The 22,891-nt window shown below is 36.2% G+C and overlaps 1 pseudogene; it reads left to right on the forward strand.

Moving 5' to 3' along the window:
- The first annotated feature begins 4,920 nt into the window (after positions 1-4,920).
- On the forward strand, positions 4,921-13,320 carry LOC103267223 (annotated as a pseudogene).
- The last annotated feature ends 9,571 nt before the right edge of the window (positions 13,321-22,891 follow it).

Below are 22,891 nucleotides of genomic sequence, written 5' to 3' on the forward strand. Positions count from 1 at the left end.
TAGATACTACTCATTCTTGCAACAAAAACATTCAATCACATGCCTTGACGACTACACTTTCTTACTTTAGAGACAGTATACATTAATATGATTAATATTGCTGTATGTTCTTGAGTGTGTCTGCAAAGTTCTTGAAGTCTGAGGAAGATATGATTTCTAGATTCCGACATACAAATTGAGATTAGTTGACTGTGTTCATTGACATGAGGGAAGATTAAACTTTTTTTTTTTTAAGGCAAAGTAAAAACTGGCCCTGTGGGTCTTTTATCTTCAGGCCATATATTTCCTCCATGTGATCTCCCATAGCTTCGAGTATGACTGTTTTGGTAACAGCTCTTGATTTCACATTTCCTGTGAAATGCATATTTTTATTTACATGTTGAACGTGACCTCTGGGATATCTTATCAGTTCTCTCAAAAGTATATGTCAAAAATATTCTTTCCCGGAATATCTTCCCTTAATGATTATTATTGGTATTACTTAAGATTGTCCTGCTATAAGTTGGATACATTCTTTTTTTTTCAGAGGATGAGAAAACAGGAATTTATTAAAAAGTCAAAAAAACTCCTAAGCAGGAGGGGACCTGAAAGAGGGTTGCCCTGGATATCATTCTTACAGCTGTCATCTTCCTCTTTCAATGTTCATTGTCCGTAAGTGTTATTAATGTTCACACCATACACTTGGCTGTTGACAACCTCTGCTGTTCCACAGTACTACTACTACTTTCTTAGCTAAGCTTTATAGAATGTTCTCTTGATATATTCCAATGTTTTAAACATGGTTTTCCTCTTTTCTTTTCTTAAAAGTTTTAATTTTTTTATTTTAATGATGTGGAGTACAATTCAGGGTTAGGTATACAAATGTTCATTATGCAGGTACCCTTGTGGTTGAGGTGTATCCCCCTTCCCCAGGCAGATTCCCACTTCTGCCAATCCCGCCACCCTGTCCCCCCGTCCCCGCAGTTTTGCACTACTGCCAATTCTTTTCTTATAGTATTATGATAGTTGTTTAAGGTCTGCTTATAAGTGAGAACATGTGATACTCAGTTCTTTGTTTCTGTGAAATATCACTCAGTATTAGACTCTAAGTCCACCCAGGTTTTTATAAAATTCATAATTTTGTTTTTCTTTATGGCTACATAATATTCCAAAAATGCTCTGTCTCACTAGTGATCTAAGAAATGCAAATTAAAACTACACTGAGATACCACCTAACTCTAGTCAGGATAGCCACCATCAATAATTCAAAAAATAACAAATAATGGAGAGGATGTGGTGGAAAGGGAACACTTCTATGCTGTTAGTGGGAGTTTAAACTAGTACAGCCTCTGTGGTAGTGTGGCGATTCCTAAAAGTTCAAAAAAATCAACCTTCCATACGACCCCACAATCCTCCTATTGGGAATATATCCGGAAGAATTCAAACCACTCTATAAAAAAGATACCTGCACATGTACAATTAATGCAGCATTGTTCACAATAATAAGAACATGGAATCAACCATGCTGCCCATCAAAAGAGGACTGGATTTTAAAAATGTGATACATATACACAACATAAACATGGTTTTCTTATTTCTAGTCTATGCTGTTTTATATTATCCATTATCTTTTACACCCCCAGCTTTATAAAAAGTTTATTATACTATCTTACATGGAATCTTTGCTAGCTTTTCATTTGTTAATTAAGAAAAAAATAGAAGTTTTTTCAAGTCTTTTGTAAACCATTAAACCTTGATTCAGGAACTCTCTTTGCAACCTATATTTTATGCCCAATTGATTCTGTAAATTCAAGAGTCTCATTGATTTAATAAAATCTATTAGTTGAATTAACTAATAGATTTTAATTAGTTTTAACTAATGTGTATATTTTCTTTGTTCTTGGTAAACAAACTAGTTGGTTACTTATCCAATCCTTTCCCCATTGTCCTTCCTTAAATTCAAAACAGCAATTTTGTTCAGCTATCCATTCATGCCCCTTTAGGGAAAGTGACTGCCATTAAGATTCTAGGTACCTTTTCTAGTTGATCTTAATCAGTTATTGTTCCATTCTTCCTCAATAGTGGGTTTACCAAAGCCATGTGATTCAATTCTGGAAAACTGATTGAAAAAGTTTGCAAAGAAGTCACTGAGAAGGATTTTCTACAGCTAAGGAAAATACTGAGGCAGAGAAGACCTCTTTTATCGGGATATGATTGCATTTTCAATTCAGCTGCTTTACATGCAGTATTATAAAAAAGGGATTTTCCATACCTTGACTCAATCATTTGTGTGTGTGTGTGTGTGTGTGTGTGTGTGTGTGTGTGTGTGTGTATTTCCCACAATGGTATTAATTTCACTTTCATATATTTCTAGATATATACTTTAACTTTTAAATACCTACTCTAAAATGCATTTTAATGTATTGTTTCACATACCGTCTGTCTTAAAGGAATATCACACAAATTCTGCCTTTTTCTATATGTGAATTTTGTTGTGTCTAAAATTGATGCCCCAAATGGCCTGAGAATGCCTCTGAGAATTAAAGGCATGTACACTTCTGGCTACTGAAAATTAATTTATCTTATTTGTAGAATAAATATGTTGTTTTTAAAGTAATTTTGAGTTGATATTTTCTATTACTTAGATCCAAGAGCAATCCAACATCTTCTCTTAGTAAACAAATGTGATATAGTAAACATTGACCTTAGCTCTGGCTATTTTTCTCTTTTTTTTCTTTGTTTTTTGAGTTGGAGTCTCACTCTGTCACCCAGACTGGAGTGCAGTGGCTGCTCCCGGCCACCACAACCTCGACCTGCTGGGCTCCGGCGATCTTTCTGCCTCAGCCTTCCAAGTAGCTGGAACTACAGGCATGCGCTACCACGCCCAGCTGACTTTTTGATTTATTGTAGAGATGAGGTCTCGCTGCCCAGGTGGGTCTCGAACCCGCGGGCTCAGGCAATCCACTCACCTCAGCCTCCCAAAGGCACGGGATTACAGGCTGAGCCACCAAGCCCGGCTTTTACTAATATTTTTAAAGATGTATCACAGGTATCTTTTTTCATACCCTGTGAAACTTTACACAGTTCTTAGGTAGTTGATCTTTCCTCTCCTTTTGTGATTTAGCAACAAGTGCTTTATACTTCAATATTCACAATCAGTATGTCTTATTTTTATTTTTGTATTTTAGGACAAGTTTTTACTCTATCGCTACAATGCTGTCATCTATCACTCTGTGATATAGTAGACATTTGGTCAGTATTTATATAATTATTAATTATAAGGAAAGAAACTATTTGGGAAAGGATTAAATATCTACTAATATGAGTCTTCTGAGTAATTACTCTTAAAATAATTGTTTTATTCCAAGAAACTAAAATAATGGATATGGCTTTAAAAAAAATGTCTTTACCAAACCAAGAAACACTTCTAATAAGAAATGCTTTCACAATTGCTGACTTTTTGAAAGAGGACAGGAACTATTATTTGAGAACAGAGCTATAAAGGGACAAGTTAATGTTCCAATGAAAATTCCTAGGAGGCTGATACAGTCCATTAAAATAAGGGGTATTTGGTCACTTCACTGAATTACTTTAGAGAAAACCTCAGGTCTTGAGGAGTATTTTCTGAAGACTAGAAAGTTTCAAAGACCACACAATGCTGTTTAAAAAATGACTTCAAACTTATTTCTTCTAAAAGTGCTTTAAATGACACATAAGAGATTATCAATATTCACATGCTTATTCCTTTTACCCAAAAATCCTCAAGAGAAAGAAAAGCTTTCTGTGATAGGAAATCATTCATAAAAGAAAAGAATGATGACATGCTCTAAAATATTTGGGTTTGAGTGTGGCTGCTTACAATTAATTTAGTATGAAGTTCAATAGTAATGATTTCTATCATTAAATATCTTTTAATAGTTAAAAATTGAGCTTCTTTAATTCTAATAACTAAAAAACTTACACAATCTTAAATCCCAAAATATTTTCAGTGTGTTCATCTCATTGCAATTATGTGAATACACATAATAAATTAAGAAAATATATTCTCTATAAAAACATGTCACTATGCAGAGTACTACTCCAGCATGCAAATGTTCATCATAATTCCTGCTATTACATAAAGTCTAAGTTGGAAGAAAAAAAAACACATTGTTGACAGCAATTTGAAACACTACAAATGTGAAACAACGTGAATGGAGTCAGAATAGTCAGTATAGGTTCTTAAGATTTAAAAAAAATTCATAATTTTTTTCTTTAATCATTTTGGCTTCCTACACAAATGTGAGTGTGGTAAATGATAAAATAGTCTTTTATTATTTCAAGTAATAGTTGAACTAACATTATTTTCCTTAGTAATTGTCATGAAAGTGATGATACATCTTTCATGTCAAAATAATTATAAATTTCTAAATTTTAATGTAGTTTCTGAGAACATAAATATTCTTTAAAATGTTATCTTATAGTTTGGCTTTGTTCTATTACTCACTTTTATTTCTCCCTTATGTCTTTAGACAATAATTTGCTCTGTAATTTGCTGCTGTAGAGCAAGTTTACAGCAGTGTTAAAAGCACACTAATGATATGTAATATGTATATATGTAATGATTCTGGTACATAAAGGGAGTGCCAAGAAAAATGTATGCATATTTTAAGAGATGTTATCTATGTATTAGTTTTTGAAACAATTGAATCATGGTAGCAATGTGTAATACGACATTCCCTCAAAAAGTGGCATTAATCAAATGAATGCCAGCATCACCCTATGAAAGGCAGGACAGTCAAAGAAAATAGCTGAAGCATAGTTGTCCTCAGAGGAGCATAAGATCAATTTAAAGTGGTATTTGAAATTTTAGAATGTTGTGGAGTATGACAATGGAAGTGTGAATATGCAATAGAACCTCTAACATGAGTAACAATTGCATGCATTTGTGATAAGTTTGAGATGCATGGTAATGTGTGTGCTGTGCTCAAGAGAAAATCCAGGTGGCCTCGCTCAGCAACGAGTCCTGCAGTTGTAAAAAGTGTCTGGACACTGATGGTAAATACTTTGAGCACCTTTTGTAATTGCAAAAGTCAAACATGACTTTTACTCATCTTTTGTTTTTAAAATATATTGAATATTACAATTTTAATGGTTTTTATTTTCCTTTCTTAAAATGTGTATACATGTTTGGTACCCTTTGTATCTGTAATGTGCATAAATAAGGCATAGATAGATAGATAGATAGATAGATATATGCCAATGGAAAATATCCTTTCTTCCAGATATTTGTATTACCAGCATTGTCCTGTAGTAAACAAACCAACCTTCATTCTGGCATTCAAGATTGCCTCTTGGCCTCTACTACTCTGAGAATCTATGCTGACAATGAAAATTAGCAAATCCTTCTCTAGACAGCATCCTCTAATGATCCTATCTGACATACAAAAGAGAGCAACTAGAGGAATTTCATGGATGTATGTGGTCCCCTCACTCATTAATTTTCAATGCCTCCTGAAAGAAGTGTTTTCTGTATCTTCTTGTAGAAGATGGTAGGAATGTAAGTCAGACCTCATAACTCTCGCACTCCTATATGCTTAAGCGTTTGTATTCCCTCTTTCACATCATGGTACGTTCTAGCCTCTCATCTGGATTGACCACTTGTTCCCAATAGAAAGCTTGGTCTTTTCTAATCTATGATCTAACTTCACAATAGAAAATTGACAAGACTGAATTCAATTAACATTGTGCCACAATGTTACACACAAGCAGTCTATGCAATTGCATTATTTTGTCTTTGAATTTTTGTCTTCATTTTTTGTCTTTAATTTTTTGGCAATATCAGACATGTGACTACTAGAAAAATTGCTGCTTTTAGGTATCCTCTCAAGCAAGTTCTCTAAATTTCCTGCTGTCACTTGATCTGAGAGGTAAGAGACCTGAGCTTGTCATTTGCTTTCCATGAACCCGGCAGTGAACACAGAAGAATGCAATCTTACACTCCTTTTCTCACAGGTTCTTGGAGTCATCAGAACTGCCATGACAATCACTTGAGCCATCGGTTGCCTTCCCGGGCTTACTTGTCACTTCAACACAACCAAACAGATGATAGCTTGATTAACAATGATGTCATTGAAAGACTTGGATTATGTGCATTCAGATTTAAAATATCAAGAAACTTAGCAATATTATCAAACCCAAGGGCATATTCAAGCTCACCCCCACATCCCATCTCTGTGGATCTATTTCCTGGGACTATTACTAGTACCAATTATGTATCAGTCAAAATCTGGTCAAGAGGCAGAAAACATACAGTGTATTTGAATAAGAAGAGTTAAAATAACACGCATTTATTAACTAGTAACAAAGTTTAAAACATTGTAAATAGAACTTTAAAGAATAAAGAAATATCAGATATAGGCAATAGCTTCTACAAATAGAGCTGAGACAAGTTCTCAAGGAAGGAAATTTTTTGAGGAAGGTTACCCGTCACATGGCTAAGATTTATATCTTATGAAGAGTGGTGTGGCTGTATCCACTGGTAAATAGAAAAGTTCACTGTATTTCGATAAGCAAAGGCAGGCAAGCAGAAAATTGCAGGCTGGGGTGGAGATTGTGAGCTGGAAACTCTCCAGGAAGTTGCCCAAAGGTTTGCTGCTGAGCTATTGGGATGATGGTTGTAATGCTTGCAGAATTGACTGGGAAACTACTTTTGATAGTGCTGCTGAAACCCACGGCACCACTGAGTGTTCAGTATGCTGCCCAGATACCGTGCTGACTGGCAAAGTCCAAATGCTGATAAATTCTAGCTCCCATATCCCAAGGAGATGAATAAAAACTGGATTTGGAGCTGAGAGGAAACATGTTGATAACTGGCGCAATAACCAACACAAGTTGATTCAACTGTTGAAGTTAAGAGGAACTTTAAAATACTATGACAGACACATTAACGAAAGTAATGTAAAACACAATAGTGAAAATCTATGTATATGCTGATAAAAAATTATATCAGAGGCTGAGAGTGGTGACTCAAGTCTGTAAACTCGGCAGTTTGGTAGGCCAAGATGAGAGGATTGCCTGAGCCAATGGGTTCAAGATCAGCCTAGGCAACTTGGTAAGACTTCATCTCTACAACAAATTAAAAAGTAAGCCAGTTGTGGTAGTGTGTGCCTGTAGCTCTAGTTACTTGAAAGACTGAGGCAGAAAGATCGCCTAAGCTCAGCAGGTTGAGGCTGTAGTGGCCGTGAGCGTGCCACTGCACTCCAGCATGGGCAACAGAGTGAGACTGGAACTAAAAAAAAAAAAAAAAAAAAAAAGAATTACAGAAGTAATATGGTAAGTATTTTTAATCATGTGGAAATTCTGATATACATTAAAAAAAAAAAAAGACTAAGCAAAACCTAACAGTAGCCAGGGAAAGTATAATAAACTTTCAATGGAATTGTGAATAAGTCAATAGACATTATAAATTATTTATATAAAAAAGAATAAACAAGAGAATGGAGAAAGAATGCAAGAACATCTGAGCCCTATAAAATAATTTCAAATGATCAAATATACATATATTTGAAATTCTCACAAGAGAAGAGAATGAGAATTTTGCAGAAAATGTATTTAAATAAGTAATGGTTAAGAGTTATTTTTATATACTCTTGGAATTTTGATTCCCTCTAAATCAGTCTATAAACTCATTACAATCCAATGCACTATCAGCAGAATTTTTATAGAAATCTTACAAGATGATACAAAATGCATATGCAAATAAAAAGATTTATTATAGCTAAAGCAATTTTTTAAAAGAAAAAAATTGGCAGAAAGATACTGCCTAATTTCAAGATGTACCATGAAGATACAATGACAAAGACAAATGGATAATTGGAATAAAAAAATAACTTAAATAGACCTAGTTATATAGTCAGTTGTTTCATGGTGAGGTACTCAATCAATTATTTTATTTTTTTATTTTTTTGAGTTGAAGTCTCAATCTGTCACCCAGACTGGAGTACAGTGGCACGCTCCCAGTCACTTCAGCCTCTACCTGCTGGACTCTGGCGATCCTTCTGCCTCAGCCTTCCAAGTAGCTGGAACTACAGGCGCATGCTACCATGCCTGGCTAATTTTTTGATTTTATTGTAAAGATGAGGTCTCGCCAAGTTGCCCAGGTGGGTCTCGAGCCCGTGGGCTCAGGCAATCCACTCACCTCGGCCTCCCAAAGTGCTGGGATTACAGGCTGAGCCACTGAGCCTGGCTTCAGTCAATTCAATAGGGACGCAAAAGTCTTTTTAACAATGATATTGGGAAAACTGGGTAACCATATGGCTACTATTAAACCTTAATTTCCATCTCAGTGTATGTCCAAAGATAAACTTGAGATTAAATATGCATATAATTAATATATGGAATTATTAAACACTTTAGAGGAAAATATAGGGGAATATTTTATTGATTTTTAGAAAGAAAAGCACACAAAAGGAAAAATGTTAACATAACTTGATCAACATGACTTAATAATGAAAACTCTGTTCATCAAAAAGTAAATGAAATCCTATGTCTACATAATGAATTATAGAAGAATGTATATATAAGCCTTTTTAATGTAGATATAAATTTGAAATAATATGAATGTTCATCAACAGAGGAAAGGATAACATGTTGATATATGTTCAACAATAAACAGGAACGAACAGCTTGTGTTCACAAATATATGGATGAATTCTCAAAAATATTGTGTTGATGAAAAGAAGCTAGACATAAAGCATAAAGGTTCTGCAGCATCATTCTCTCTCTCTCTCTCTCTCTCTCTCTCCTTCTCTCTCTCTCTGTCTAATATATATATTAGGTTCAAAAGTAGAAAACTTAAGTATCATAATGAAATAGCCTCTGGCAACAGGGAGAAGGAATTGATTAGAAAGTGACATGAGGAAACTTTATGGAATAATACAGGTTGCCTATATTTTATTTAGGATGGTGATTATATAGATTTATAAAATCATCAAAGCTCATCAATTATTCTTTAATCAACTACTTGAAATCCTTGTTTTTATTATATATAAAGGAATCTCAATGTATTCAGAAAATAAAATACTTGCACAAAACAATAAATATTTATCTCTTAATTTCCCAAGTTATGACCTGAAATGAGCCATTCCCATTGAAGAAATGGCATGTAGTAAGATTCCATTCACCTTTTTTTTCACTTCTATCTTTCTCATGTTTCTTGATTCCCATTTCTAAAATGTTTGAAATAGTGCAACAAAGAGTGGCAAAAGAATAAGACAATTCTTGTTTGATTGTTTGCCTGTTCATTTTCCAATGCATAAAATGTTTCAGAGAAGTTTCTTCATTTATCTATTTATTTTTTTACCTAAGGTATTTTGTGGATTTTGTCAAGCTACAGAAAATAGATACTCTTCAGTCTCCATCTCGATACATTGTTTTAACTGGCCATTGTTCTCTTCCACAGGCACAGTCACCTGGGCAGGATGTCAAATGGTTTTAGGCAGGCTTTTCTCCCAAATAGTTAACATGTGGCATGTGAGAAAAATTCACATAATTTTCATCTTGAAAATATCTAAGATGTCATACTCTCTCCAGTCACCTCTGTCCAGTTTATGTTGCAGCTTTAGTTTTCACAGGCATAAGTCAAGAAACAGACATCTGCGTCATCTAACTGAAGACCAAGGATTTCAGTCTTTAATGAATCCCTGAGCTTTCAAGGCCATGATTGTGAAGAAGGAAGCTCAATTGCTCTTTCTTCTCATGCTAGCAAAAATCTCTTTAAATAACTCTATCTCCATCTTTAACTGTTCTATCAACTTCTTTATATTCTGAATGATAGACTCTAAAATAGTAAAAACAATCAAATACATTATTTTTTACATTTATCTATTGTTCTGTCTCCATTCATTTCAAAACTGTGAAATGTCTATAGTCATACATTGAAATAGCATGTCAAAGATTAAAATAAGATGATTCTGATAAGAGAGAACATGACTTATGACACATGCTGAACTATGTTGGAATGATTGTGAGTGTACCACATGATACCTTCATACTTTTTCATAAGTATTTTTTGTGTTGTTAGACATATTTTAAAATATTCCAATGACAAGCAATATATTTATTAGGTAGACATAGTCCTTTGTGTGTGTGATAGCAATAATCATTGCAGTTATTTTAAGTATTTGCATATTGGTAGATATTTAGTTTTTTCTGATAGTTTTGTGATAAACCACTACCTTACTTCTTCAAATTTTTGAACTATGGAATGAAAAGCAACAACCAGTGGTGAGGGAGAATCCAAAATGGCTATGTCACAATGCTTTCACCACTGCTTCCCTCACTACTTAATATTTTTTCTTTCTCAGATTAAATAGAATATTTTTACACAGTTCTGGTATCAGTCATTTATGTTTTAACAGTACTTTATTAAATTCCAATTTTTCATTTGCCTTTTTAATGGAAGTCTTTTACAAGGTTTTTTGTATATTTGAGAAGCAACAGGGTAGACATCATTTCAATGACTACAGATTTGCATTTCAGTGGTGCCCCGTAATACTAGTTTCCATAGAAAATGTACATACAACTGTATTTTGTATTAAATGGTGTTTTCAATATAATTTATTTTCAAACTACAAATCTCAACATTTCTCTGTTTATAAAAAATATGTTCTAAACTTAAACAACTGACTTTAAAATATACATTTGAAATGTCTTTAGTCATATATTGGAGACTGCTCTTTATGTAAATGTTTCTTTACAGTCATAACTGGCAAAGTAGATATCTCAACTGGAAATGAATAAATAATGTCATATGGCAAATGAAAACTGTGGACCTATTAAAAAAAAAAACCAAAAAGAAAGTATTAAAGAAACTAAAATTGCTCTTATTATACTTAACCTGACACTGTTTATTTAGATAATTGACTTTGATAAAAGAAAAACAATAATACATCACAAGTAGTAGATATTGATGACATTACCTTTGTCTTACCTTAAACTTTAATGTAGCAACAAAACACATTGACAATTTAAATGCAAAAAGGTATGTCATACTTCAAGCTGAGGAAAATGTCTTGATGTGCTAATCTTTTGTAGAATATACAGAAGGGAGTAGTACTAAAACATGCTCAGTTCTTGATGATGCTGTTGAATCTTGGATGAATAGGAAATTTTCTTTGTGAGAATGAGCTTCTCATATCAGATCAAACTTTGGAAGGCAACAAAAAAGTCAAACCAGTGTTTTCATTTGTGCAAAGCCTTCTGTTAAGTCAACAATAGTTTGACATTTTCATATGATGGAATGAGTGAATTAATATTCAGTATCCATGGTCAAATACATATGTATATACGTATGAGTATATGTATGTATCCAGATGTAGTTGCATATATTGCATTGATACATAAGTTCATAGCGTTTGTTTTTGGCATGGCAACACGTGCTGGGAGTTTTATCATTTGTCATTTGAAGTGACAATGTTGTGCTTGTGAATACTTGCGTTTTGTAGATTTGAAGACAGTTAGTGCTATTTGTAGACTAAAGAAGAGGAAGTGTTAAGTAAAAAAAATGAACACTTCTGATACATTCTTCTGTTTGAGTTTAACAGAAGAGAAAAGGCAGGAGAGGATGAAGGCTCCTCAGTGGTGGAGCTCGAGCTGGCCACGGCTGGGATCCACACGTTGCCTTCCACTTCCGTGACGCTGCCCCTCCGCCCTCTGCGTCCTCCCCTGTGGGCTCCGTGCCGTTCCAGGACACAAAGACCACCTTTGAGATGCAGTGGTGGTCTCCATCGATTCCTCCTGTCCAACCCCATGTGCAGTTGAGAAACCTGTCCTTCTACGATGTCCTTGTGGTGCTCAGCAGGCCCATGAATTTAGTTCAAAGCAGTATTCGATGCTTTCAAGAGTTTATTTATTTATTTACTTATTTATTTATTTTTGCCTAGATACCTGAGCAAGTTAGAGAAATATGCATATGTAGGGAAATTTTTTTGTCTGGTAGGAGGAGAGATTATACAGTTCAAGTTCGGTTGAAGGCTACATACCACCCCCTAAAAAATGGGATTGAGAATTGCCCTGCCCCCCTCCCCCCACCCCCCACCCCCGCCATCACGTCTTTAGTTAAGCTATTTTCAGCTGTGACAAACCAGATTTCCATTTCTTAGGCATCAGCAATTGGAAAGAATTACTCCATGGCTGTACATTTCCTACAGCAGCTCACATTAGCCATGTTATGAAAGAGATTAAAAATGAAAGGTATTAGAAACTCTAATCATTCCAGAGCGCTAATTAAAGAAACCCTCATCACAGATCCTAGTAGTGAAACTGCTATGACTAGACTTCGGGGATTCTTGATACTCCCTTTAGGAAAAATGAGACTGACGATCCCTGCCGTGCAGTGATCTGCGCACACCTGCAGTCCTTCGATGCTGCCCTTTATCTGCAATTGAATGAGAAGAAGCCCACCTGGAATTATCCTATGTGTGACAAAAAGACTGCCAATGAAAGTCTGATACAGACGGGCTTTTGATGGAAATTCTCAATGACTGTGTTGATGTGGATGAGATCAGATTCCATGAAGATGGTTCCTGGTGTCCACTGAGATGGAAGAAAGAAGTGATGAAAGTGCCCAGCCAGCCGGCCGAAAATAGAGAATTCACGTGTCCTTATCAAGCCTTGCTCAGGGACTGTAGTCAGTGAGACCAGCAAGGAAAAAGTGACTGTTATTCACCTAATGATGGAAAGCTCTTCTGTTAAAGAAGACCCTCCTGACAAAAGGAAATGCATCTCTATGTTTGTTTGTTTTTTTGGAGATGGAGTCTCACTCTGTTGCCCAGGCTGGAGTGTAGTGGCACGCTCACGGCCACCGCAGCCTCCACCTGCTGGGCTTAGACGATCCTTCCGCCTCAGGCTTCCAAGTTGCTGGAACTGCAGGCACGCTACCTCGCCCGGTTTATTAGGGCATGCGTCTTTATGTCAGTAACTCAAAGCAGCCCCACCGAAGAAGTTCTTACACATCAGTCATCCTCTGTCAGAGTGCCCAGCGTGACTCCAGCCAACCTTGCGACACTCCCACCTTCATTAACTGACTTCTCAGCTCCATTACACCATGGGCCATCCTCGAGTATGTCATCAGAGTTGCCAGGCTTGGATTTTCTTTCCCTTATTCCAGTGGATCTCCAATACTGTCCTCCTATGTTTTTGGATAGTCTTGTCTCACCCTTAATGGCAAGCAGTACGGCCTGTCTCCACTACCAGCCCGGATGAGAGCAGCACTCACCTTACCTCTAAGGCAGCAGGAGTGTTGCAGGGGTCATTACCAGCAATGAAAGAGGCATTCCCGATGCCATCTCACTGGACTGAGGAGGACTCTCTGGGTTCTGAGGAGCACTCATCAGAACTGCTTGCTCTTGGATCTCTGGTCCGTGAAAAAAAAACATTTGTTTTGGCAATGACTTTGATATTTATTGAAAGTCCATTGGATCATTTTTTGTTTGTTTGTTTGTTTGCTTGTTTGTTTTTTTGTTTTTGTTGTTGTTGTTGTTGTTGTTTTGCATCATAGTGTCACTCTGTTGCCCAGGCTGGAGAGCAGTGGCACGCTCACAGCCACCACAGCCTCAACCTGTTGGGCTTAGGCCATCCTTTTCCTTCAACTTTCCAAGTAGCTGGAACTACAGGCATGCGCCACCACAACTGGCTAATTTTTTGATTTGTTGTAGAAATGAGTTCTTACTAAGTTGCTCACACTGGTCTTGAACCCGTGGGTTCAGGAAATCCTCTCGCTTCTGTCCCCCAAAGTACTGGGGATACAGGCGTGAGCCTGGCCGTTTCCTTTTGCTTTCTGACAGATGAACACCAATGGCGTGAGGAGCCACCCAGAGGCATCAGCACAACCACGTCTTCTCCGGAGGTGGAGCTAGGTGGCGATCCCTGCAGACAGAGTCTTCAAATCAGTTCACTTGTTTGCTCCAATAAAGAGCAATAAAGGCCAGGCTCGGTGGCTCAGCCTGTAATCCTTGGGAGGCCGAGGTGAGTGGATTGCCTGAGCCTGCTGGTTCGAGACCCACCTGGGCAACTCGGTGAGACCTCATCTCTTATACAATAAATCAAAAACTAGCCGGACGTGGTAGCGCGCGCCTGTAATTCCAGCTACTTGGAAGGTGGAGGCGGAAGGATCGCCGGAGCCCAGCAGGTCGAGGCTGCGGTGGCCGGGAGCGGCCACTGCACTCCAGTCTGGGCGACAGAGTGAGACTCCAACTCAAAAAAAAAAAAAGAAAAAGAAAACTGTCATCACTGACTCCATATTGACAGCGACTTCTGTTACCCTGATGTGGGGGAAAGACTCACGCAAGGAGCTTGCATGGCTAGAGAGCCCTTTTTATGGAGATCCACTGTTTTGTTGAACGGCGATGCCTCCAGAGCAGCGAGCTCCGGCTGCTGTTCCTCCTGCGGTTTGGCTTCTCCTGGTGATGCCCTGGAGCAGCGCTGGCCTGTTTGCATTCCCTGGCCGCCCTGCTCTTCACCCTGGCCTTGTCCGTGGATAAGCGCGGGCTGCAGTGCTGGGCCCGTCGCTCTTCACGGTGATGCTCAGGACGCCGTGCAGATTCTCCCCTGACTTCATGTGTGTGGTTTTGGGTACCTGTACATCCTTCTTTCCAGACGTGTCTGTAAACGTGGGGCTCGCCTTCTCGAGAAGTCCCCTGCAGCCGCTGAGGGAGGTGTTCTCGGGTGTGGGGTGACCGGGATGGCCGTCAGTTCTGTTCACACTGTCAATTGTCATTAGTGTGGAGGCAGCCGCGGGGCAAGTTGTGGGAGGTGAGATAGCAGAGGTTCAGGTCTTCCTAAGAAGTTAATTTCCTCATTTATTCTATAGAACGATATACAAGTATTTGTTGAAAATTTTCACATTTTAGTAGCAATGGCATAGAAAATATGTTTCAGAGCTCTGATCATATTTCTTACCAACATAATTTCAGTTTCAGCAATAAAATTTTCAAATTTAAGGAAAGATTAAAAAAAAATAGCACGGAATATGGGGAGCTTAAGATTTCTTTTTCCTTTTTTAAAAAGGAAATCTTTCCTGAAACCACAAATGACACAAGAGAATTAGAAAGGTTTGAATTGAAGTGAGGAAGGTCTGGCAGGATGGGCCTGAGTCCCTTTCCGTCTCACCCAAGGAACCAGGGCGGCCCTGGGAGCACTTTGACAACCTGTCTCAGAGTGTGTTGGGTTTTAGATCACGCAGGAAACTGAGTTTACTCTTAGAGAAACAGTTTCATCCAACCTTTGTCGTGTGTGGCATTTGACTTCCGAAGTCATTTCTCAGTTCCTAATGTTTAGCAGTCTCTCCCCAAGCCATGTCCACTTTTTAGGAAAGTCCTGTTTTTAATGGCCAATCGAATCAATTTCTCAAAGGAAGTGCCTTGGGTGGACCCTGCTTTTTCCGTTAGCCCGGGGACATGCTGCTGCTAGGTGCCTGAGATCCTAGGGAGTGACTGTCCTCAAAGGGTGCTGTACCCTCCTTCCGGTGGTTCCCTGTCTTCGTGTGTTCTCCTCGGACTGACGCCGTCTCATGGGTTTCCGATGCCATCTCGTGGGTTTCCTACGGTGTCACCACCTCTGACTTGGTGTCTCATCCCTCTGGGAGAGCTGCTCATGTTTAGAGATGTGGGGAGAACAGACCCACCAGCCTTCAGCAGTTGGTTACCTGCTTAATCGTCAGGTCTCCAAACTATGTTACTGTTTTCTGGTCCAGATAAATCATTTCTTTTTTATAAGATTTTATGTTGCTGCTCAAGATACAGATGCAATTTCTGTCAACTGTAATCAGCAAAAGTAACTTGATTTGTGCGTTATAATTTGTGAATAAAGAAGTGGTGTATAAAAAATGTTTCAATGTTTATATAAAGAAAAAATATGTTAAATGAATTTACTTCAAGACAAAAAATCCAATGAAATTGTACAAATACATAAATATTTATTCTAATAATAACAATTAAATAATTATGAAACAGATTGTTTCTCCTTTCTAGATGAATTGGCAAATATCATTTTAACAAAGCATTTAAAGTGTCATGTAAGATATTGAAAATAAGGTTGAAATATATTTTAAAGAGTCAAATTTTCCCCAACACTAATATAATTTTAAAAATAAATATTTTTCCTTCACTAAAAACACACTGGATTTTTAAATAGCAACATGTTAAAGAATAAGTTTAAATCTAAGTTGCCTATTTTTTTTTCTGTTTTACTTACCTCTTTTTATTTTTGTTTACTCATTGTAAAGTTATTTAAAACAAGAAGGTATTTAAGTATAAAAAGGTGATCAAGTAATAATACTATGATCCAATTATATGGTACACTACATTCTTCACAAGGTTTCTGAAGATGCTAACATGTAATACCTGTGTATTTATAGTGTTGCCTTAATGTCTTAATTGGGAATAATGTGAAAAATGTAGCTCACAGAAGATTTGCACAGGGTCATAACAAGTAGAAGCATTTTGATACAAAACAGGTATAAAACAGAGATAAATCAGATAATCTTCAAGTTTTACGTAAATAAATATATACTTCATTATTATCCCAATAAATTACATGATCTAAACATATTTATAGAAGTAGATAAAATATTTCCAATTATGCCCGTTTAGAAACTGCTTTATGTATCACTTTTCTCTTTTGTTTCTGGAAAACAATACTCTCCTTATTATTTAAAAAAAAAAACTCATATCCCAGAAATTTGACTTTTAGCAAATATATGTCCATGAATATATGACTTCACTTATTTCGTTTTCTAACATCTCCACTACTTCATACTGAAAGTTTCCCACTAGAGTGTAAGTTCCACCAACCAGTGATTTTGTCTTTTTTATTTACTGATGTACTCTTAGCATCTAATAAAATCTAGGTCAATAAGAATTTGTTAAAAGGGTAATAATGTATGATCCACAACAACAAGAAAAAGATGAACAGAGTCAACACACGACGAAAAATGTTTCTTTCCTTAGGTATTTTATTATCTTTTGGAACAATTAAAGTTTTAAATATTTTTATGTCCTGAAAACAATCAGGTTCCTCTCTTATAGTTTACTTTTTCTCTTACTTTCTATTCCCTGGGGCAGGCGGTTTTGTCGGCTAAACAAAAGATGCATTGCTTTTAATTAAAAAACACATGTTATAAGATAACCAATAGGTAAAGCAAAGATAAGGTACCAGTGGGCTTGATATATCACCAGGGTCCCCTGAGGAGTCCCTTCTTATCTCCCACCCACATATTTATCAAAAAGTTAGTGTCTGGCCTTGTAGTGTGGCCATGAGGAAATCTCAGCAGCTGGTTATTTGATAGTGTAATGAATACTTAGAAACATTGACCCTGAGTGCTCCCAAAGATTTCTGGATTGTATAAATTTTCTAGTTCTTGGGAGTTTCAAATATCCTATTCAAAATGACTCTTGATCATCTTAATTTTTTCAAGCAAGAGGATACGATTATCATAAACATAGAGTATCAAGTCTGTTTGTGGCTAGAGTTGCAGACAAGTCAAATGTAGGTTTAGCTTTCCCATTGAACACTGGGTCACAAGAGAAAATGTAAATAATGGATTATTCAGCATGTCATTGAGAAGAAAACAGGAGATTCAGAAATGTTGTGTTATTGTTCGCTACTTTTTACTCAACAAAATTTCTTCAATTTATTTAGGCTGACATAAAGAACCATTTTCCTTGACATAAAGATTAACTTGCTAGTTGGAAATCCTGGTTAGACATTGTGTATTAGATATATAAGATGGTAAATGGTAAGACTTTGTGATTAAGGAGATTCATGTGTGTGCAAAGCTTTGAAACAAATCATTTGGAATAGTAAATTAATAAAAACATAATATGCTATGAAGCAATGATCTTAAAATAAGGGCACATGAAGATTTTTTGAAGAAACAAAGAAAAATATGGTCTTTAAGACAATTACTGCCAGACTCTCAATTCCCATAAATATTATTATATTATATAAACTCAATATCCATGAGAATAGATCAGTCTTTCTCCATTCCCTTCTTATTTTAGGAAACTCACTCATTCACTTTTCAAAATAAAACTTAACCTTTCCTTCATTCTTAATATCACAATTGTGTATTACCATAATGTGTAAAGATCACTCAGGGAAGTAATAAAAGGGATGATTAGAAATTTTGGTTTAGTCTCCAAAAAGTGAACCATACAAATGTCTGGTGATAAAAGTGCTTTTAGGTGCCACGTGGCTGCCAGATTCTTTGACTTCAATTAATTAAAATAATATCCAATGGATTTTTTATTTGATAGATTATTAAAAATAATTGCATGTATAATATGACATAATGTAATTTTGGGGTATATAACTAAGAAGGTATCCAAAGAATTTAGAAATATTGTTTTTTACTTTTTTCCCTTATCATCTGTATTTTTGTTGCAATTATTTATAATTATTTAGACATACATAATACAAAATAGGAATTATATTGTTCTTAAATTACATTTCAATAGGGAAAGTAACATTAATCCACAAATAATTTTTTAAGAGATGGGTCTTGCTATGTTACCCAGACTGAGCTCAATTTCTTGGGCTCAGACAATCCTCCCACCTTACCCTCCTGAATTAGTTGAGACTATAGGCAAGTGCTTCTCTGTCAGGCAGTTAATTTGAAAAAGAGAAATACCCCCATTCATCTCACAGGCACCTTTTTATAACTAATAAGTATAGCAATGTTAATGATTTTATAAATTATGTGTTGTAATACCTATTAGGATAACCCTAGGAAAATCGTGGAACTTCAAAACATATAAGTGCAGAAAAAATTATTTTCGCATATGAACATTTTGTAGTAAACTATTAAAGGTGATTAGTAACCCAGATATGGTGGTTCACACCCATAATCCCAGCACTTTGGGAGACAGAGGAGAGAGGATTTCATTAGCCTGCGGGTTCGAGACCAGCCTGGGCAACATGGTGAGATCTCTTTTCTACAATACATCAAAAAAATTAGATGAGTATAGTGGTGCATGTCTGTAGTTCCAGCTACTTGGAAAGCTGAGGTGGAAGGATCACTTGAGCCCAGCAGGTCGAGGCTGTGGTGTCTGTGAGCAGCCTGGCACTACCCTCCAGATTGGGTGGCAGAGTTAGACTCTGACTCAAAATAAAAAAAGTTATTCTTAAAATCCCTGAATGTACAATTGCATTGGAATGCAAAACTATGAGAAAAGTAGATTAGAAATAAAAAGAGGAAAATAGGATAAGTGATTGATTACAAAAGGATAGCTTTGTCAATTATTTTTCGATAGATGATGCACCATTGTTGGGAGCCAACATCTATAGCTACATGGCTGAGACCTGTAAAGGCCCATCTGGAAGATCGCCTCTGACATAGGATATCAGTTATACCTATAATATTGGCGTGTGATTAGTGACCAATGTGCATACATGGCAGTAAAACTTATAAGTAAATATCAATATGCTTGATGGAAAGTGCACAGCAGAATTATTTTTCTCTGTCTTTCTAAGTTTTACTTCTTTCTAGATATTTTTTAACTTCTATTTCCTGGTAGACTGGGTAGTCAACTCTTGTTCCTGAAAGTTGTTTCCCCTAGGGCTAAGATTAGAAACTAAATTACCATAATAGTTTTGTCACCCTGCCCCTAGCCAGGCAGAATGTTTTTCTTTTGTTTCGTTAATTACCAAAACTCTGTCTGCTTCAGCCCATGGCCACCATCATGGCAGCCATGCATTTCCTTGTTCAAGAGTGTGACAGCTACTATTTGATTTTTAGAGTAGACTTGTTAGGATAAAATATATACATATACACTCATAGTTGCGTAAATTTATGCTTGCTGTTTTGTTTCCTTTTGCTACATTGTTCAAATATAATAGTTACTATAAGATTTGTGGGGGAATTAATGATGAGGTATTAGCTTGGCGGGATATAGCATAGTATTAAAGGTCAATCATTAGATTATATAAAAATTAAAGTTTAGACATATGAAACTCATATGAATTATAGTAAAGTTTGGTAGTTTAAGAATAAGTTTTAACTGAATTATAGGGCATTACATTAAATCATAATAGGATAATAGTATAACTAACAGCTAAGTCATTTAAGTAAACTTATAGATTATAGTATAGTGTTAAGTTGATAATATTAATCGTTAAAAAATATTAGGAGTCAATGAACTCGGATTGAACCTAGAGTTAACTTAGAAAGTTTTTTGTATTAATCAGGGTTTAGAACAAAGAGTATAATATGAATGATTTATTGAACATTATGGAAAACACTTTGAACGATCTGTATTGAAATTGTGCACCTGTGACCTTAATGTGGGTTTTGTGAAGCATGACAGGCGTCATGGAATTCGAATTGTTTGCTTGGAACTTGCAAATCTTGTGATGGTCTTGTGATGCATAGTTTGTAAAGCACGGAACTTGTATGCCCCCAGCAAGTGATTATCACACTGCTGGAGGGTATAGAAAATGGTATATAAGTTGGAAGGAGTTCGAATAAAATTTGGCTTCAGTCCTGATCAGACTGTTCCCAGAAGAACTGTCTCCAAGTGGTCTCTTCTCTCCGTCCAGATTCTCCGGTGCGGTCCTAATCCTCCCTCCTAGGTCGGAGCCGGTACTCCGACACACCATATGAAATATAAATATTTGCAATATCATGGAATTTTTACAACTATATAAATTTATGATAACATTTTTTATGGTAACTTAGAAATGTGAAATGTCTTTGTTTTTATTGTACAGCATTCTTTCTGGAATTTGCAAAAAAAATGGTTGATGCTCTCTGATATAAAACATTCTGTGACAGACACTGCTAATTGTTTGCCACTCTGAATTCTTCATGTCTTTCTTGTCTAAAGATAACTTCTGAAATCACCAAGATGAACCACCCAGCTGGAGATTCCATTTGCCTCTTTTTTATTATTGGAAAATATAGTCTATTTAGAAAGAACATTGCAGAGAGAGAAAGGAGATTCACCTCCCCAAGGTATGAGAGGGGACCAAAGCTCAGAAAACAATGGTGGCCATAGCTCAAAATGCCACATGGACAGACCATAGCACCTCACAGTGACTGTGCCACCAATAGATGAGGAACAACGTGGTGCATGCAACTTCTTCATGACTACCCTGAAGGTAATTGCTGCCCTTCCACTTCCATCCTTTTACCCTTTCAAACTCTTGGGGAAGACAATGGCTGAATGGTTATTTTGGACCCCAAAGTAGAAACCATATGTAAAGGAAGAGAAGACAATCAGTCAACAAGATGTAGACAGCTCATATCTGATTTGTAAAATGAGACTGAAATACGCTGCTGCCTTTTTAAAATTACTGTCTGGAGAGTTTCTTATACACAGCGTCAAATTCTATATTCTAAATAATATGCACGATACATAGAAAAATAAATAGAGAGAAAATGACTACTGTTTAAGAAGATACTTAAAAAATGCTAAAGTAGTGTCATGAGTGGATATTGTGCTAGGTTGTCCTGGACATAATGAGATTGGACTTTAGTCCTAGCTTTGACATGATGTGGTTGACTTTTTTTGGACAAGTAATTTTACTTCTCTAAAGCTATTTCCCTAACAAGGGAAATAGATTATATGTCTTTAAGTTCTTATTAATTAAATTGCAGGGGGTTTTTTGCTTTTGTAGAATAGATCAGAGGAGGTTTCAAGAGAAGTTATTTAAATTGGGCCTTGAAAGATAAGTTAATAGATGCCCCTGTGAGATCTGTATCATAGAGTAAATGTACCAACTTCCTGGCGACCTTTAATAATCTACATACGAGAGACTAAATTGAGTTCATAGGACAATAGTACTCCCTGGAGCAGAAATATGTTTACTGAGTACAGTAGCTAAGATAGAAATGCATAAAGTTCCTTAACAGATTGTTAACAGTATCTAACCCTTTATTATATTTAAATGATTTTCTAATTCCAATTCTTAGCAGGCTCTCATACAAAAGGCAAATAACACAGGCTGATGCTGATCATGACACTGATAGAGCTAACTAAGTACATTTCATTCTACTCAGAGTAAATAAGATTTTTGGCAGTTGAATGTAAGAAAATTAAAAGTAAGAGGACTGAAAATTAAGAGGAATGATTTGCAAGTTGATTCAAGTATAGATATGATGTTAGCTGTGTTTATAATGAAAGAACACTGGCTCTTAAATTTTAAGAGATTTACATTATTTAAAATCATAAATTATTAAGTACACCGATATCTGAAATCATTTACAATTTGTGTCAATCACCCTGTAAAAAAAGATAAGTTTACAAAAATGTTGTGTGTATGATATATCTGATTCTTTGTTATGCATTTTAATATGTGTTCCTATCTAAATTTTAAAATAATAACAACAGATTATTTCCCCTTATTATTAGAGATGATTAAACTGACAGTCATATGATTAAAGAACTCCTCTAAAATTTCAAAGCTAGTAAGTTCTGGTAGCAAGATTTGTAGTCAGGCCTATTAAACTCTAAATTTCATTCCTTTTAATTGTAGCACACTCTTTTGCCCTGAATTAACTTTTCTACACCTCAGTCCATTCCTACTTTTTCCCTTTTACCTTTTCTGAGGTAAACATAAAGTGCCTCCATCTAAAAATGTGCAGTTTGAGGATTCTTCCAGCAATTTCCATCAGAATGCAGATATTTTCTTTCTTTCTTTTCTTTTTCTTTTTTTTTTTTTTGAGTTGGAGTCTCACTCTCTCACCCAGATTTGAGTGCAGTGGCCGCTCCCGGCCACCGCAGTCTCGACCTGCTGGGCTCCGGCGATCCTTCCACCTCAGCCTTCCGAGTAGTCGGAATTACAGGCCCGTGCTACCACGCCCGGCTGATTTTTTTGATTTTTATTGTAGAGATGAGGTCTCGCCTGCCCAGGCGGGTCTCGAACCCGCGGG

This window comes from Carlito syrichta, unplaced genomic scaffold (assembly GCF_000164805.1).
Source record: "Carlito syrichta isolate Samal-C Ts95f unplaced genomic scaffold, Tarsius_syrichta-2.0.1 Scaffold308075, whole genome shotgun sequence".
NCBI lineage: Eukaryota > Metazoa > Chordata > Mammalia > Primates > Tarsiidae > Carlito > Carlito syrichta.